The 17,824-nt window shown below is 48.2% G+C and overlaps 1 protein-coding gene across 6 annotated transcripts in view; it reads left to right on the top strand.

The window, feature by feature from the left end:
- KLC1 (kinesin light chain 1) overlaps window positions 1-17,824 on the top strand; it is a 144,979-nt gene that overhangs the window by 32,888 nt on the left and 94,267 nt on the right. The gene's annotated exons all lie outside the window — the stretch shown is intronic.

The raw sequence follows: 17,824 nt of genomic DNA, 5'->3' as shown, positions 1-17,824 counted from the left end.
CTGTTTTGGTTTGTGTAATTTTGGACTCTCTCTTGAGCTTTTATTTTTGCCATTTTGGGGTTATGAAATTTAAATTCTAATTGAAAACAACTTTAGGATCTGTGTGCTTGTGTTGTCTTGTAATGAGGTCAGAGCCACATTGTATAGATCTGTAACCTAGGCTAGTTCCCAGTGTGAGATGGGTGGACCTCTAGTGAATTAGCCATTGAGATCTCTATTTACAATACAGCTTGCTATATCTTGGCATTTGCTACATACTAAACTTAGTTAAGTTTTACAGAAATGCTTTTTTTTCCCAATATTTAAGCTTGTTAGGAATGTTCAAACAAATTAATCTGAATTACTCCCAGTATGCAACTGAAAAGACAGCACAACCCAGGACGGGAATTTACAATTCCATCAATGTTCCGTTTTACCTGTCTGCGTTCGGTACATGGTGGTCAGGATAAAAACCCAAACAACCTTTATACTAATTATTCCAAATTGTTTCGTTAGCTTACTTTCCAAAGGGAAGAAGGTTTAGGAGATCAGTTATCTACCTGTCCTTCACATTCCCCCTCCCCCTGAAAAACACTGTCCACATCCGCTTTTCAGTCCTTATTAGATAATCCATGGTTATCTTGATGGGAAACTTTATTTAATTGATTCTTGTATGTTCACATTCCACTAACTGCCTTTTGTTCTGCACAAAGTGTTTTTTTTGGTTGGCATACTGTTTGATAGCTGAGAAAGGTACTTCAGGTGTTTTTCTGGTTTAATGTACCCAGCATCAGTGTAATATTGAAGATTTTTGTTTTTAAACACTTGCCCACATAATGTGCAGAATGTCGCCACTCTGCTTTTTAGGGTAGTGGATACTATTTTGCTCATGATTTCGGTGTTAGCTAAAAGAGACTGTGTATAGTGTGGTAGAATCCTCCTCCTCTCCTCCCCCCCCCCCCCCCCCATTCTGTTTACTAAATAGTCATAGATGTTGGACAGTTTGAGTGGTCGTTGGACCTCTACTTTTAATCTAACCAGCTATATGCTAATCCAGAATTTCTAAGATAATGAGTTATCTCTTTTTTGGGTACTGTGCACTGGTCTCGCTTTTATTGACATAGGGTCCTACTTTAGGTATTAGTGTTACCAGTGCTGCTCTGTATGATATATATATCTTTTATGCACTACATAGACTGGTTTTCAGGAATTAAGTGTGTGATCTTTCAAGTTTCTTAAAAATTTGCAGAGTACAGGTTTTGCACTTTAGATTTTCTGTTGGACACAACACATGAAAAAGGATCTGAGGAAGCTAGAAGAATGGTCTAAGGTTTGGCAATTAAAATTCAATGCGAAGAAATGCAAAGTGATGCACTTAGGGAATAGAAATCCACGGGAGACGTATGTGTTAGGCGGGGAGAGTCTGATAGGTACGGGCGGAGAGAGGGATCTTGGGGTGATAGTATCTGAGGATTTGAAGGCGACGAAACAGTGTGACAAGGCGGTGGCCGTAGCTAGAAGATTGTTAGGCTGTATAGAGAGAGGTGTGACCAGCAGAAGAAAGGGGGTGTTGATGCCCCTGTATAAGTCGTTGGTGAGGCCCCACCTGGAGTATTGTGTTCAGTTTGGAGGCCGTATCTTGTTAAGGATGTAAAAAGAATTGAAGTGGTGCAAAGAAAAGCTACGAGAATGGTATGGAATTTGCGTTACAAGACGTATGAGGAAAGACTTGCTGAACTAAACATGTATACTCTGGAGGAAAGGAGAAACAGGGGTGATATGATACAGACGTTCAAATATTTGAAAGGTATTAATCCGCAAACGAACCTTTTCCGTAGATGGGAAGGTGGTAGAACGAGAGGACATGAAATGAGATTGAAGGGGGGGCAGACTCAAGAAAAATGTCAGGAAATATTTTTTCACGGAGAGAGTAGTGGATGCTTGGAATGCCCTCCCGCGGGAGGTGGTGGAAATGAAAACGGTAACGGAATTCAAACATGCATGGGATAAGCATAAAGGAATCCTGTGCCGAAGGAATGGATCTTCAGGAGCTTAGTCAAGATCGGGAGGCGGGGCTGGTGGTTGGGAGGCGGGGATAATGCTGGGCAGACTTATACGGTCTGTGCCAGAGCCGGTGGTTGGGAGGAGGGGCAGGTGGTTGGGAGGCGGGGATAGTGCTGGGCAGACTTATACGGTCTGTGCCCTGAAGAGCACAGGTACAAATCAAAGTAGGGTATACACAAAAAGCAGCAAATATGAGTTATCTTGTTGGGCAGACCGGATGGACCGTGCAGGTCTTTTTCTGCCGTCATCTACTATGTTACTATGTTGGACACAAGGATGAGGACCTGAGAACTTGGCATGTGAATATCTAGAAAATGTTCCTATGAAATTTCAGTAAAGAAATTAATCCATGTTTTAGCAGCTTTGCTATTATCTATGGCACACAGCAATTTTGGCATGTTTTCTCCTATTTGTTCTTATTTTCTTTAGCTTGCAGAACAGAAAACTTCTAATGCTTGCCAAGACTTCATTTGTGTGTGGCAGAGATCCTCCATTCTATTCTAATGGAACTGGAAAGTACAGATTTTTACTGTCTTAATTGGATATTTGTCATCTTGTAACAATTAAGGCATAAACATCTTTTTTTTTTTTTTTTTTCCCTATATCAACTCCTTTTTGATTTTTTAAAATATTGATAAAGTCCATTCAGTGATCACTTGATTACAGTATGTTTAATACCATCTCCAGACAGAATAATTCATTCTTCGAGGACAAACAGGCTGCATAATCCTCACAAGTGGATCGGCGATCTGCGGCGGCCCGGGAACCGGCATTTAAAATAGCAAAAAAAGTTTGCTGGAGCCTTCTAGGGTGCTGCGTGTTCGACTGCACATGCGCCGAGTGCCTTCCCATGCTCCACCCATAGCTACACCCCTGAGACCAACATTTTAGTAGGTGGAGGTTTGAGAACGTTTTTATGGGAGTCCAGTAAGCTTTAAGGAAAATGAAGTATGTGTAATGGCTGTGAATAGAGTAGGTCTAAGTGATTTGGACCAGACTTCCTGCCAGTTTGTGTTGGTGGCTATGTCTAGTGTTTGTTCCCACTTTTTTCTTCCAGTACTCAGAGTGGGGCTGTGCCTGGTGGTGGTGATCTTTTGATTACAAGCTGAAAAAATCATAACTATTTATTTTGTGGTTCTTTTCTAATCTAATCTGATGCGGACTTTATTCACTTCGCAAGTCCCAATTGGTGGTTCAAGGTGGCTTACAACATAAAAGGCCCAAGATGGTATACAGGGAGTTATATCAATCACAGTACATTGACTAAAAACAAATTAATAAAACACTCAGACCTTGTAAAAAAATGCTAATTCCTGGAGAGAAATGTTGAAAACTCCTTTTTAAAATGTTCTGGTTTTGGCCAGTAGTTTTCTCTTCCTCTAGGCTTTTTGCTCTGCTATGGTTATCTTCATCCCATCTTGGTCCTGCCATTGCAACAATCAAGTCCTCAGCTGGTATCTCCAGAACTCAGCTAAGGTGGGCCTTAACTCTGGCCACTACTTGCTGCTATAGTATGATGGCCAAGACTAGTGCTGTCCGATTTCAGTCAAGAATTGGTAATTTTGATTCTCATATGAATTGATTTTTCGATTTTGATTCAGTTCTTTAAGGCTACTATGGAAATGAGTTGATAAGGTGTGTTATTTATGTGAGTCAATAGTTTTATTAACAAATTTCACCTTATAGTTTGTGAGGAGCAATTGAACACTATTTTGGACAAATCCTGGACACAAAAACAAATCAAGATATCCAGAATTTGCTTTGCTTATTTGGCAATACATAAAATGGATTTCTGATTGAAGTCCTTCCAAATTAATTAGTGCTATTTGCAACAAATGAAATCACCTTGTTTTTGCTAAAAGAGAGGTTCTGTGTCTTAAGTTTACACTGCCCATCATTTAACAACTGAGGTGAGAGTAGCTCAGTGTTTCCCAAGTTGGTCCTGGACTACCTGTTTGCCTGTCAGGTTTTCAGGATATCTACAGTGAATATGCAGTGTATTCTTGACTGGCAAGAGGATACACCAGGACTGACTTTCCCATCTCAGTTGTTAAATGATGCAGTACTGGCCTATTAGCTGTCTGCTGTTTATTCTCACTGTGAGGGAGAGGATCAGAGAAAATTGTTTTACTATTGCTAGGCAATTGGAAAATGTCAATGCAATGGTCCAAAAGTCTCTAATACACCATAATAGAAGAACCAAAATGTTAGGTAGCTATTCATAAACCCACACTAATATTTAAAGCAGCATAAACTGAATACTATTCTAGCCCCCATATTGTTGACTGCTTGAAAATTCTCTCTTGCTAATACAACTGAAGTCTCCACGATAAATGTTACCCTGCTGCTCTCCTCTGCACAACTCAACCTCAGCATAGGATGCGTTTCTTTTAAGCAGCAGTTCGAGGCCCCAGGGTGGCAGGACTAGGAGAAGACTGGGTGGGAGAGAGAGAAGAGCTGGCATGAAAGAGGCTCTGAAAATTGTGAGAGAGAGGTACAAGAATCTCAGAAGGAGAACCTCAAGGTTACTGTCTCCTTACTCACTCACTTTGGATCTCCTGGCCCCCATTCATCGCTTCCTTCAGCACCCATAGCACCACAGCTCTTCCCACCTGGCTTCCATCGACCCAGCAAAGCCCTCCATGTACCTTTTTAAAACTATTCTTCTCCAGCAAGGAGCACAATCAGCCAGCGACGCAGCCTTCCCTTTGGTGTGTTCCTGCGTCAGTGGGAAGGCTGTGTGGCCAGCGTGAACAGTATCGCTATCTCTTCATGCTCCCTAAAAAAGAGCAGATCGTATAAAAAGATAAATATAGTTTATTTCAAACAATATATATATAGACAGCCCGACACAGGCCGTGTTTCGCCCAACTGGGCTGCTTCAGGGGCTATAAAAAACATATAAATTAACAGTTATAATATCAAATTCTACATATAAAAAACATATATAATATAATTATATATACATATATATGTACATACATGTACATGCACATACAGCAAATATAATGTCTATATCAGTGTACATATATAGGGCAATAGGACATTTTACATGTACCTTATATCTGGTAGCAAAGCGCACCTTATATTTGGTAGTAAAGAATACTTATATAGGTGGGTGTCTTAATTTCTCCTGTATATTTTGGTTTATTTGTGTTTTGATTAATAATTTCGGTTTACTTGTCACTATATGTACAAATGGAACATATCACTATAAATATAGGACATAATTATTTCCTTTTTGATATTCTTTATTAATTTGTTATAAATATTCAATATAATCTTTTTATATGTTTTTTTATATAGAGCATGTTTTGGTATGTATCATTTTAGATCTATATATGTACACTGATATAGACATTATATTTGTTGTATGTGCATGTACATGTATGTACATATATATGTATATATAATTATATTATATATGTTTTTTATATGTAGAATTTGATATTATAACTGTTAATTTATATGTTTTTTTCTCCGAGGACAAGCAGGCTGCTTGTTCTCACTGATGGGTGACGTCCACGGCAGCCCCTCCAATCGGAAACTTCACTAGCAAAGTCGTTTGCTAGTCCTCGCGCGCCCGCGCGCACCGCGCATGCGCGGCCGTCTTCCCGGTACGGTCGTTTTTTTCGCCGTGTCGAGCCCCGGAAAGTCGACCTCGCGCGTCCAAAGTTTTTTTTGAGCGTGTTTTTTCTTCGGAAAAGCTTTGTTCTAGTGCGGGAAGTGCTCCGGAAACCCTCCCCGGGTTTCGTGTCAATCCTCCCCGTACTTCCAGCTTTTTGCCCCGATAAGTTTTCTTTCGTCGTCGGGGTAGGCCTCTTTCGGCCTCGGTCGAGATTTTTCTCCCTCTAAATTTTGGTGCTTCAATTTTCGCCATTTCGGCTTTTGATTTCGCCGGCGTGATTTTTCCGCCCATGACATCGAAGCCTTCCAGCGGCTTCAAGAAGTGCACCCAGTGCGCCCGGGTTATCTCGCTCACTGATCGACACTCGTCGTGTCTTCAGTGTCTGGGGGCTGAGCACCGCCCTCAGAACTGCAGTCTGTGTTCCCTGCTTCAAAGGCGGACTCAGGTAGCGAGACTAGCCCAGTGGAACGTGTTGTTCTCGGGCTCTTCGTCGGCATCGGCACCGGGATCTTCGAGTGCATCGACGTCGTCAGCGTCCAGACCATCTTCCTCGGCCGCCCTTGCATCGAGTGCATCGAGGCATCGGGCCTCTGCATCGGCGCCGAGACATCGGATAGCTGCATCGACGTCGGTGGTACCGGGACCTCGTCTCCTGATGTCGTCGGACGGTGGTGCATCGAGTGGAGTGCAGGTGAGGGCTGTCCATTCCCCTGCTGGTGGCGGTGAGCCCTCGGGTGGGTCTCCTCCTACCCTGAGGGCTCCTGCGGTACAGCCCCCCCCGAGATCGACCCTCTTCGGTCTCGGCCCCGAGGAAGCGACGGATGGATTCTACGTCCTCCTCGTCGGTGCCGGGGAGCTCCGGTGACATGCTTCGGAAGAAATCGAAGAAGCATCGACACCGGTCTCCTCCCCGTGTCGGCACCGAGAGCTCTGGGTCGCCGAGGGATTCGGCACCCAGCAGGCATCGGCACCGAGAGGACCGCTCACCCTCTGTTCAAGAGGTGTCGATGCGCTCCACTCTGGACAGCCCGGAACAGCCTCCTCGCCCGGAACAGGTTCTGACGTCGACGCCTGCATCGACCTCTCAGCCTTTTTCTGCAGCCACTCTGAACGAGAGCCTCCGGGCCGTTCTCCCAGAGATTCTGGGAGAGCTGTTGCGCCCTACCCCTCCGGTACCGGCGGTGCTTGCGCCTCCGGTACCGTCGAGCGTGGCGCCGGCTGGCCCATCGCCCAGGTTGAGGTCCCCGACGTCGGTACCGCGTGCGGTGCCGACCGCGGCCACCTCCCAGGAGGGCTCCCCGACTACGTCGGCGGAGGGAGCTTCGCCGATGCGGGCGAGGGAGTCTTCCTCTCGACGCCCCCGTCGTGGACGTGGTTCCACTGAGTCGAGCAGGGCGAGGTTGCAGACACAGGTTCGGGAACTTGTGTCTGACACCGAGGGTGAGGCCTCGTGGGAGGAAGAGGAAGACCCCAGATATTTCTCTGACGAGGAGTCTGAGGGTCTTCCGTCTGATCCCACTCCCTCTCCTGAAAGGCAGCTTTCTCCTCCTGAGAGCCTGTCTTTCGCTTCCTTTGTCCGGGAGATGTCTACGGCCATCCCCTTCCCGGTGGTTGTGGAGGACGAGCCCAGGGCTGAAATGTTTGAGCTCCTGGACTATCCTTCTCCACCTAAGGAAGCGTCCACTGTTCCCTTGCACCATGTCCTAAAAAAGACATTGCTGGCGAACTGGACAAAACCCTTAACTAATCCCCACATTCCCAAGAAGATCGAGTCCCAGTACCGGATCCATGGGGACCCAGAGCTGATGCGCACTCAGTTGCCTCATGACTCTGGAGTTGTGGATTTGGCCCTAAAGAAGGCTAAGAGTTCTAGGGAACATGCTTCGGCGCCCCCGGGCAAGGACGCTAGAACCTTAGACTCCTTTGGGAGGAAGGCCTACCATTCCTCTATGCTCGTGTCCAAGATCCAGTCTTACCAGCTCTACACGAGCATACACATGCGGAACAATGTGCGGCAGTTGGCGGGCTTGGTTGATGCTCTTCCCCCCGAGCAAGCCAAGCCTTTTCAGGAGGTGGTCAGGCAGCTGAAGGCGTGCAGAAAATTCCTGGCCAGAGGAGTTTATGACACTTTTGATGTTGCGTCCAGGGCCGCTGCTCAAGGTGTGGTGATGCGCAGGCTCTCATGGCTGCGTGCCGCCGACCTGGAGAATAGACTCCAGCAGCGGATTGCGGACTCGCCTTGCCGTGCGGACAATATTTTTGGCGAAAAAGTTGAACAGGTGGTAGAGTCTCTCCACCAGCGGGACACCGCATTCGACAAATTCGCCCGCCGGCAGCCTTCAGCCTCTACCTCTACAGGTAGACGATTTTTCGGGGGAAGGAAGACTGTTCCCTACTCTTCTGGCAAGCGTAGGTACAATCCTCCTTCCCGACAGCCTGCGGCCCAGGCTAAGCCCCAGCGCGCTCGCTCTCGTCAGCAGCGTGCGACTCAGCAAGGCCCCGCGGCTCCCCAGCAAAAGCAAGGGGCGAGCTTTTGACTGGCTCCAGCAGAGCATAGCCGACATCCAAGTGTCCGTGCCGGGCGACCTGCCAGTCGGAGGGAGGTTGAAAGCTTTTCACCAAAGGTGGCCTCTCATAACCTCCGATCAGTGGGTTCTGCAAATAGTCCGGCAGGGATACACCCTCAATTTGACATCAAAACCTCCAAATTGTCCACCGGGAGCTCAGTCTTACAGCTTCCAACACAAGAAGGTACTTGCAGAGGAACTCTCCGCCCTTCTCAGCGCCAATGCGGTCGAGCCCGTGCCATCCGGGCAAGAAGGGCTGGGATTCTATTCCAGGTACTTCCTTGTGGAAAAGAAAACAGGGGGGATGCGTCCCATCCTAGACCTAAGGGCCCTGAACAAATATCTCGAAAAAGAAAAGTTCAGGATGCTTTCCCTGGGCACCCTTCTCCCCATGATTCAGGAAAACGATTGGCTATGCTCTCTGGACTTGAAGGATGCCTACACACACATCCCGATACTGCCAGCTCACAGACAGTATCTGTGATTTCAGGTGGGCACACGCCACTTCCAGTACTGTGTGCTACCCTTTGGGCTCGCCTCTGCGCCCAGGGTGTTCACAAAGTGCCTAGCTGTGGTAGCAGCGGCACTCCGCAGGCTGGGGGTGCACGTGTTCCCATATCTCGACGATTGGCTGGTAAAGAACACATCAGAGGCAGGAGCCCTGCAGTCCATGCAGATGACTATTCGCCTACTGGAGCTACTGGGGTTTGTGATAAATTATCCAAAGTCCCACCTTCTCCCAGCGCAGAGACTCGAATTCATAGGAGCTCTGCTGGATTCTCGGACGGCTCGCGCCTATCTCCCAGAGACGAGAGCCAACAACTTGTTGTCCCTCGTCTCGCGGGTGCGAGCGTCCCAGCAGATCACAGCTCGGCAGATGTTGAGTTTGCTGGGCCACATGGCCTCCACAGTTCATGTGACTCCCATGGCCCGCCTTCACATGAGATCTGCTCAATGGACCCTGGCCTCTCAGTGGTATCAGGCCGCCGGAGGTCTAGAGGACGTGATCCACCTGTCCATGGGTTTTCTCGACTCCCTGTATTGGTGGACGATTTGCTCCAATTTGACTCTGGGACGTCCCTTCCAAATTCCTCAGCCACAAAAAGTGCTGACCACGGATGCGTCCCTCCTGGGATGGGGAGCTCATGTCGATGGGCTCCACACCCAAGGAAGCTGGTCCCTCCAGGAACGCGATCTGCAGATCAATCTTCTGGAGTTACGAGCGATCTGGAACGCTCTGAAGGCTTTCAGAGATCGGCTGTCCCACCAAATTATCCAAATTCAGACAGACAACCAGGTTGCCATGTACTATGTCAACAAGCAGGGGGGCACCGGATCTCGCCCCCTGTGTCAGGAAGCCGTCAGCATGTGGCTCTGGGCTCGCCGTCAAGGCATGGTGCTCCAAGCCACATATCTGGCAGGCGTAAACAACAGTCTGGCCGACAGGTTGAGCAGGATTATGCAACCTCACGAGTGGTCGCTCAACTCCCGAGTGGTGCGCCAGGTCTTCCAAGCGTGGGGCACCCCCTTGGTAGATCTCTTCGCATCTCGAGTGAACCACAAAGTCCCTCAGTTCTGTTCCAGGCTTCAGGCCCACGGCAGACTGGCATCGGATGCCTTCCTCCTGGATTGGGGGGAGGGCCTGCTGTATGCTTATCCTCCCATCCCTCTGGTGGGGAAGACTTTGTTGAAACTCAAGCAAGACCGAGGCACCATGATTCTGATTGCTCCCTTTTGGCCGCGTCAGATCTGGTTCCCTCTTCTTCTGGAGTTGTCCTCCGAAGAACCGTGGAGATTGGAGTGTTTTCCGACCCTCATCACACAGGACGAAGGGGCTCTTCTGCATCCCAACCTCCAGTCGCTGGCTCTTACGGCCTGGATGTTGAGGGCGTAGACTTTGCCTCTTTGGGTCTGTCAGAGGGTGTCTCCCGCATCTTGCTTGCTTCCAGGAAAGATTCCACTAAGAGGAGTTACTTCTTCCATTGGAGGAGGTTTGCCGTCTGGTGTGACAGCAAGGCCTTAGATCCTCGCTCTTGTCCTACACAGACCCTGCTTGATTACCTTCTGCACTTGTCTGAGTCTGGTCTCAAGACCAACTCCGTAAGGGTTCACCTTAGTGCGATTAGTGCATACCATTACCGTGTGGAAGGTAAGCCGATCTCAGGACAGCCTTTAGTTGTTCGCTTCATGAGAGGTTTGCTTTTGTCAAAGCCCCCTGTCAAGCCTCCTACAGTGTCATGGGATCTCAATGTCGTTCTCACCCAGCTGATGAAACCTCCTTTTGAGCCACTGAATTCCTGCCATCCGAAGTACTTGACCTGGAAGGTCATTTTCTTGGTGGCAGTTACTTCGGCTCGTAGAGTCAGTGAGCTTCAGGCCCTGGTAGCCCAGGCCCCTTACACCAAATTTCATCACAACAGAGTAGTCCTCCGCACTCACCCTAAGTTTCTGCCAAAGGTCGTGTCGGAGTTCCATCTGAACCAGTCAATTGTCTTGCCAACATTCTTTCCCCGTCCTCATTCCTGCCCTGCTGAGCGTCAGCTGCACACATTGGACTGCAAGAGAGCATTGGCCTTCTATCTGGAGCGGACACAGCCCCACAGACAGTCCGCCCAATTGTTTGTTTCTTTTGATCCCAATAGGAGGGGAGTGGCTGTAGGAAAACGCACCATATCCAATTGGCTAGCAGATTGCATTTCCTTCACTTACGCCCAGGCGGGGCTGGCTCTTGAGGGTCATGTCACGGCTCATAATGTTCGAGCCATGGCTGCGTCGGTAGCCCACTTGAAGTCAGCCTCCATTGAAGAAATTTGCAAAGCTGCGACGTGGTCATCTGTCCACACATTCACATCTCATTACTGCCTGCAGCAGGATACCCGACGCGACAGTCGGTTCGGGCAGTCAGTTCTTCAGAACCTGTTTGGGCTTTAGGATCCAACTCCACCCCCCGAGGGCCCTGTTTGTTCTGTTCCAGGCTGCACTCTCAGTTAGTTGGTAAATTTTTTAGGTCAATCTCAGTTATGTCCTCGCCGTTGCGAGGCCCAATTGACCATGGTTGTTGTTTTGAGTGAGCCTGGGGGCTAGGGATACCCCATCAGTGAGAACAAGCAGCCTGCTTGTCCTCGGAGAAAGCGAATGCTACATACCTGTAGAAGGTATTCTCCGAGGACAGCAGGCTGATTGTTCTCACAAACCCGCCCGCCTCCCCTTTGGAGTTGTGTCTTCCCTTAAAGTGTATTGTCTTGCTACATACTGGACTGGCCGGCTCGAGCCGGTTTCGGGCGGGAAGACGGCCGCGCGAGGACTAGCAAACGACTTTGCTAGTGAAGTTTCCGATTGGAGGGGCTGCCGTGGACGTCACCCATCAGTGAGAACAATCAGCCTGCTGTCCTCGGAGAATACCTTCTACAGGTATGTAGCATTCGCTTTATAGCCCCTGAAGCAGCCCAGTTGGGCGAAACACGGCCTGTGTCGGGCTGTCTATATATATATTGTTTGAAATAAACTATATTTATCTTTTTATACGATCTGCTCTTTTTTATCTTCCACCTTGGAGTTTGCAGACCGTCTGCCTTTGTGCTTTCTTGGACCCTCCCTTTTTCATGCTCCCTGCCAATGAAGAACATCAGCTTTGAAAGGTATGCGTGGGGAATCGAACTATCCAGTTTTTTAGGAAAAAGAATAGATTTGCCAAAATCAAATTGGCAAATTGATTTGAATCGTGAATTGGACAGCACTAGCTGAGACTCCTTTCTTCAGGACTGTAGCTGCTGTATAGTCAGCTGCAGCTAGCTCTGGCTAGGGAATTTAAACCCAGGTGCTCTGCATAGCAGTTAAGAACTGTCCCATTGGCAAGGGCTACTAAGAATGCCTTAGTGAGGGGTTACCGACCATATTGAATCCAAATAATGGCATTGCCGTGCTGATTCCTGTGGTTAGTTCCACCAAGATATGCAAAGGATGAAGACAGCACAGAGGGGCAAGGAGTGAAGAGTTTGGTTTACTAAGGCTTTCTTTCCTCCTCCTCCCTCAATTTTGGCTAAATGGGGTTAAAAAGCTTATTCCTTAGCGTCCCTCCGGACCGGCCCAGAATGTGACTGATGGGTTGTGCACGCCTTCCAGCAGGTGGAGACTGAGAAAAAACTGTGACTCTAGGGAGCCAATAAGAGCCCTTGCCCGTCAGAGAAAGATCCAGTAATCTCAGTCTCCAGCAGGTGGAAGGTGGTGAGTCCTTCAGTCTCATTCTTTTCTTTTCTCTAGTGTCATTTTTTTCTGGTAAAAGGTTCAGTTTCTCCTGTGCATTTGTTAAAAAAAACAAAAAAAAACAAAACCTGCTTATTTGGGGCTGAGGTCCGTGGGGGTCTCTTTTGCCCCGGGGGTGTCACACTCGGATGGTCGAGTCCCTCCCCCCCTATTTCTCCCTATTAACTAAGCATAATATTGATGTTGAGATGCTTTCAGTAGCAGTCTGTTGTCTGGAACAGGCTGACTCCTGTGAATTTCCTCCAGCTCCTCAGTAGAAAGAACTGTAGAGGCAGGGAGAGGCAGCTGCTCTTTAAAAAAAAAAAAAAAAGCAAATCCGGGCTTTGGGCTCCGTGATTGTCAGCACTACTGTGGTTGAGTCTATTTGAGCAAGCAGGGCAGCTCCGTTGTTGTTTTCTGCCGAGTAGCGCTTTTACTTTCGTTTTCGGGGGCTGTTGTTTGTTTTGGCGATCAGCTGTTCGCGATGTCTGAGCGCTTGCGGCGCTGCTCCGTCTGTCAGCGTCGGGGCCTCGGTTCAAGCGGAGTATGTAAGTTTTGTACGGCAGATGAGATTTTTGAGGAGCAGGGTGTAGGACCAGCTAAATCGCCGGCTTCAGTGCTACAGGCGTCGGGGGGGGCCGATTCGGGTTCCCGTGTTGCGGTCGCGTCTCCCGCTCCCTCGTTGCCGATTTTGGCTTGAACGCCCGCCATTTTGGATCTTGCTGGGCCTGATGCCCCTAGGGCCTCTCTGCCTTCTGTTCAACAGTCTTCAGCCTCATTGTTGCCTCAGGGAGCTGTTGGATTTCCTCCGCAGTTTGTCCTTCAAACAAGAGAGGTGGGCCCAAATTACCTCAGATCAGTGGGTTCTAGAAGTTATTCGAGACGGGTACGCATTAGAGTTTGCTCGTCCCTTGTCAGATGCTTTCCTGCAATCGCCTTGTCGGTCTCGCATCAAGGCCGGAGCTGTTCGTCTTACTCTGCGCAAGCTTCTGGATCTTCGAGCGATTTGTCCGGTGCCGTCGGCGGAGAGAGGTCAGGGCCGTTACTCCATCTATTTTCTGGTGCCCAAGAAGGACGAGACTTTCCGTCCCATTTTAGATCTCAAGGGGGTCAATCGGGCTCTCAAGGTGCCCTCTTTCCGGATGGAAACTCTTCGGTCTGTCATTGTTGCGGTGCGGGCAGGAGAGTTCCTGACTTCGCTAGATCTTACAGAAGCCTATTTTCACATTCCAATTCGTCCGGCACATCAGAAGTTTCTTCGTTTCGCGATTCTAGGCCACCATTTTCAGTTTCCGGCTCTTCCTTTCGGGCTAGCTACGGCTCCCCGCACGTTTACCAAGATCATGGTGGTGGTAGCGGCAGCTCTCAGAACAGAAGGTGTGTTAGTCCACCCTTATTTGGACGATTGGTTGATTCGGGCAAAGTCTTTCCAAGAGAGTGTTCAGGTGACGGCTCGGGTAGTCGAGTTCTTACGCTCCCTCGGTTGGGTAGTCAATCTACAAAAGAGTCATCTTCAGCCCTCTCAGTCCTTAGAATATCTGGGTGTCCTCTTCGATACGAGGCTCGGCCGTGTGTTTCTCCCTCCGGCTCGCGTGCTCAAGTTGCAAGCTCAGATTCGAATCTTCTTACAGATGTCCAGTCCGTCGGCAAGAGATTATCTTCAGATTCTGGGCTTGATGGCGGCAGCAATAGAGACGGTGCCCTGGGCCAGGGCTCACATGCGGCCTTTGCAGAGGTCCCTTCTTTCCAGGTGGTCATCCCAGACCGGATCGCTTTATCTCCATCTGCCGCTTTCGTTGCAAGTCAGGGCCAGTCTGAGATGGTGGCTACGGAGAGCCAATTTAACCAAGGGTTCACCTCTGGAGCAACCCAGCTGGGTTGTAGTAACGACGGATGCCAGTCTTCAAGGCTGGGGTGCTCACTGTCAGGGGCAGATTGCTCAAGGTCTCTGGTCTCTTCCAGAGACCAGCAATTCAATCAATCTATTGGAAACCAGGGCCATCCGTCTAGCGCTCCTGAGGTTTCGTCATCTGTTGAGAGGGCAGGCAGTGCGAATAATGTCAGACAATGCCACGGCGGTGTCATACTTCAATCGGCAAGGAGGGACGAGGAGTCTACCGTTGGAGCGAGAAGCAGCGCGGCTTCTGCAATGGGCGGAGGTCAACCTGGTGGCTCCGTCAGCGGCTCATGTAGCAGGAACGCTCAATGTTCAAGCAGATTTTCTCAGTCGTCACCTCCTCGATCCCGGAGAGTGGTCGTTAAGCGAAGTGGCGTTTCGTCTGTTGGTGGATCGTTGGGGGGCTCCCAGGATGGATCTGTTTGCGTCCGCAGTCAATGCAAAGCTTCCTCTGTTCTACAGTCGTCGCAGAGATCCCAAAGCGCAAGGGGTGGACGCTCTTCTTCAATCCTGGCCGGAAGGGCTAGTATATGCGTTTCCTCCTTGGCCTCTGATAGGTCGTCTGCTGCAGAAGGTAGAGGCTCACAAGGGTCGTCTCATTCTGGTGGCGCCAGATTGGCCTCGAAGGCCGTGGTATGCCGACCTTCGACGTCTTCTGGTGGATCTTCCCTTCAGGATTCCGGTCACTCCAGATCTGTTGTCGCAGGGTCCGGTCGCTCATCCGGATCCGGGTCGATTCTGTCTTACGGCTTGGCTCTTGAGAGGGCTAGGTTAGCAAAGAAAGGTTATTCTGCTCAGGTTATTGCTACTATGCTGCGTTCCCGACGGCGTTCTACTTCTTTGAATTATGTACGTACTTGGAGGATTTTTGAAGATTGGTGTTCGGAGTATTCTATTTCTCCTCTGGCGGCTTCGGTGTCGCAGATTTTGGATTTTTTGCAGCGGGGGTTTGACAAAGGTTTGGCGTTGTCTTCCCTTAAAGTGCAGATTGCGGCTTTGTCATGTTTTCGCGGTCCTATCCAAGGGAAGTCGTTAGCTACTCATCCGGATGTGGTACGTTTCCTTAAAGGGGTTAATCTTCTTCGTCCCCCATTGTCTTGTGCGTTCCCTTCGTGGGATCTGAATTTGGTGCTATCGGTTCTTACTAAACCTCCTTTTGAGCCCTTGTCGTCCTGTTCTTTGAAGGATTTAACTCTGAAGGCGGTGTTTTTGGTGGCCATTGCGTCGGCCAGGCGAGTTTCGGAGTTGCAGGCTTTGTCGTGTAGGTCTCCCTTTTTGGAATTCTGTCCAGATCGCGTAGTTTTGCGGCCGGTTCCTTCCTTTCTTCCCAAGGTGGTATCTCGGTTTCATGTTTCTCAGCCAGTTGTTTTGCCTGTCTTAGGTTCATTTTCTGGCTCGCAGGAGCAGCGGAGTTTGAAGTGTTTGGACGTCAAGCGGGTGTTGAAGCACTATACTAAATCTACGGAGGTCTTTCGGAGATCTGATCGGTTATTTCTTTTGATTGGAGGTGCGCGTAAGGGGCTCATGGCCTCTAAACCCACGATTTCTCGTTGGCTCAAGGAGATGATTGCTTCGGCCTATCTTATTTCTGGGAAAACGGTTCCGGACCATGTCAAAGCTCATTCTACAAGAGGTCAGGCAACTTCGTGGGCAGAGCGTTGTATGGTTCCTCCGGAGGACATTTGCAGGGCGGCGACCTGGTCGTCCTTGCATTCCTTTTCTAAGCACTACCGTTTGGACATTCTCAGTCGTCGCTCGGTTGATTTTGGGGCGCGCGTGTTGTCGGTGGGGCTGTTAGGGTCCCTCCCATGATTTCACTGCTTTGTTACGTCCCATCAGTCACATTCTGGGCCGGTCCGGAGGGACGCTAAGGAAGGGTAAATTAGGCCTTACCTGCTAATTTGCTTTCCTTTAGTCCCTCCGGACCGGCCCAGATCCCTCCCTTCAGGTATCTGAGTTTTCAGAGGTTCCGTATCGTTTTTCTTTTGGAGCTGTGTTGCTAGTTTGTTTCACTATTAAAAAACAGAACAAACAAAAAAAAAACAAAAAAAAAACAAAGATATGTTTTCAGGCACTCACCCTTGGTTGGCAATGTGCCGGTGGCTGCTCAGGTTTTTTGGATGCACAGATTAGGTACTTCTTTTCTTCTGCTTTGATACTCTATTACTGGATCTTTCTCTGACGGGCAAGGGCTCTTATTGGCTCCCTAGAGTCACAGTTTTTTCTCAGTCTCCACCTGCTGGAAGGCGTGCACAACCCATCAGTCACATTCTGGGCCGGTCCGGAGGGACTAAAGGAAAGCAAATTAGCAGGTAAGGCCTAATTTACCCTTAATTCAAGCCTTAAGTGTAAGGGATGTGACCATAATTAAAGGTACAAAAATGTATAATCAAAAAAAGGAACTGTTTGCTAGCAAGTAAGAAAGATCTAAAGGAACCATAGAGCCAATAAATGGGCAGTTGGATGTTTTTGAGTAGTTTAGATAGAGCTTCTTTAAATAGAAATTAGTCATCTCTCTTTATAATAGAATTAAAATTTTATGTATTGATTAAACTAAACCGCAATTTGTCCATTTCTTTTTGTGATTTTACTACCAGTAGGTAAACATTTATCTGAAATTCTAGTCTGTGCTTTCCATCAAAATAGAAATCTATTTCCTACAATGTTTATGCTGCACTGTGCTTCAACGAAAAACCTTTTAAACTGTGAAACTGCGCAAGAACTTCAGTATAAATTCCTTTTGTGCATGTTATACATCCCTCTGGTGCTAAGAAGATGGGTCTCCCTTCTGATGGGACCCATCTCAAATGCCTGGCACTGTATTTGGGATTGCCCTAAAGTGCAGCAGTTCTGTCAATATCTTTGGAGACATCTAAATGGCATTTATCAATGTGACTGGGTTCCTGCCCCGCAAATTTGTTTGTTGGATGATAGGTCTGTGATTGTGAAGGGTACCCAAGCCTGCAGTCTTTATTTTTTTTTTCCCATAAGGCACCCCTGATTGCAAAACATCATGTTACTGCAATATATTTGTACAGATCCTCCAATGTTACTTCAGTGGTGTAATCAAATGCACAAACCCCTCACCATGGAACATGTCAGTAGAAAAGGAAGGACCAAGGGTAAAAAAGTGCTTTTTAACTATCTGGTTGCCCTATTTAAATATGAGGATGCATTCTCATTCAGCTTACTTGAATTCTTTGGAGATATAATTATCAGGGACTTGTTAAATTGAACTATCATAATGCTTGGCTGTAGGGGATTCAGAAGTACTACGGGCCTAAGAGGGGGATGTACAAGAGCACTGGGATTGGGTGGGAGGGTGTTTTTGTTCTGCTTTAGTTATGCCATTATTGCTGTCCATGAGTCTTGTTGTTATGATATGCCAATAAAAATGAGTTTTCCATAAACTGTGTTATTGCTGTGGCTCTTTAATAGCATGATGGA

Source organism: Microcaecilia unicolor, chromosome 9 (genome assembly GCF_901765095.1).
Source record: "Microcaecilia unicolor chromosome 9, aMicUni1.1, whole genome shotgun sequence".
Lineage (NCBI taxonomy): Eukaryota > Metazoa > Chordata > Amphibia > Gymnophiona > Siphonopidae > Microcaecilia > Microcaecilia unicolor.
The sequence above is the reverse complement of the archived record's forward strand: the minus strand, read 5'-3'. Positions and strand labels throughout refer to the sequence as shown.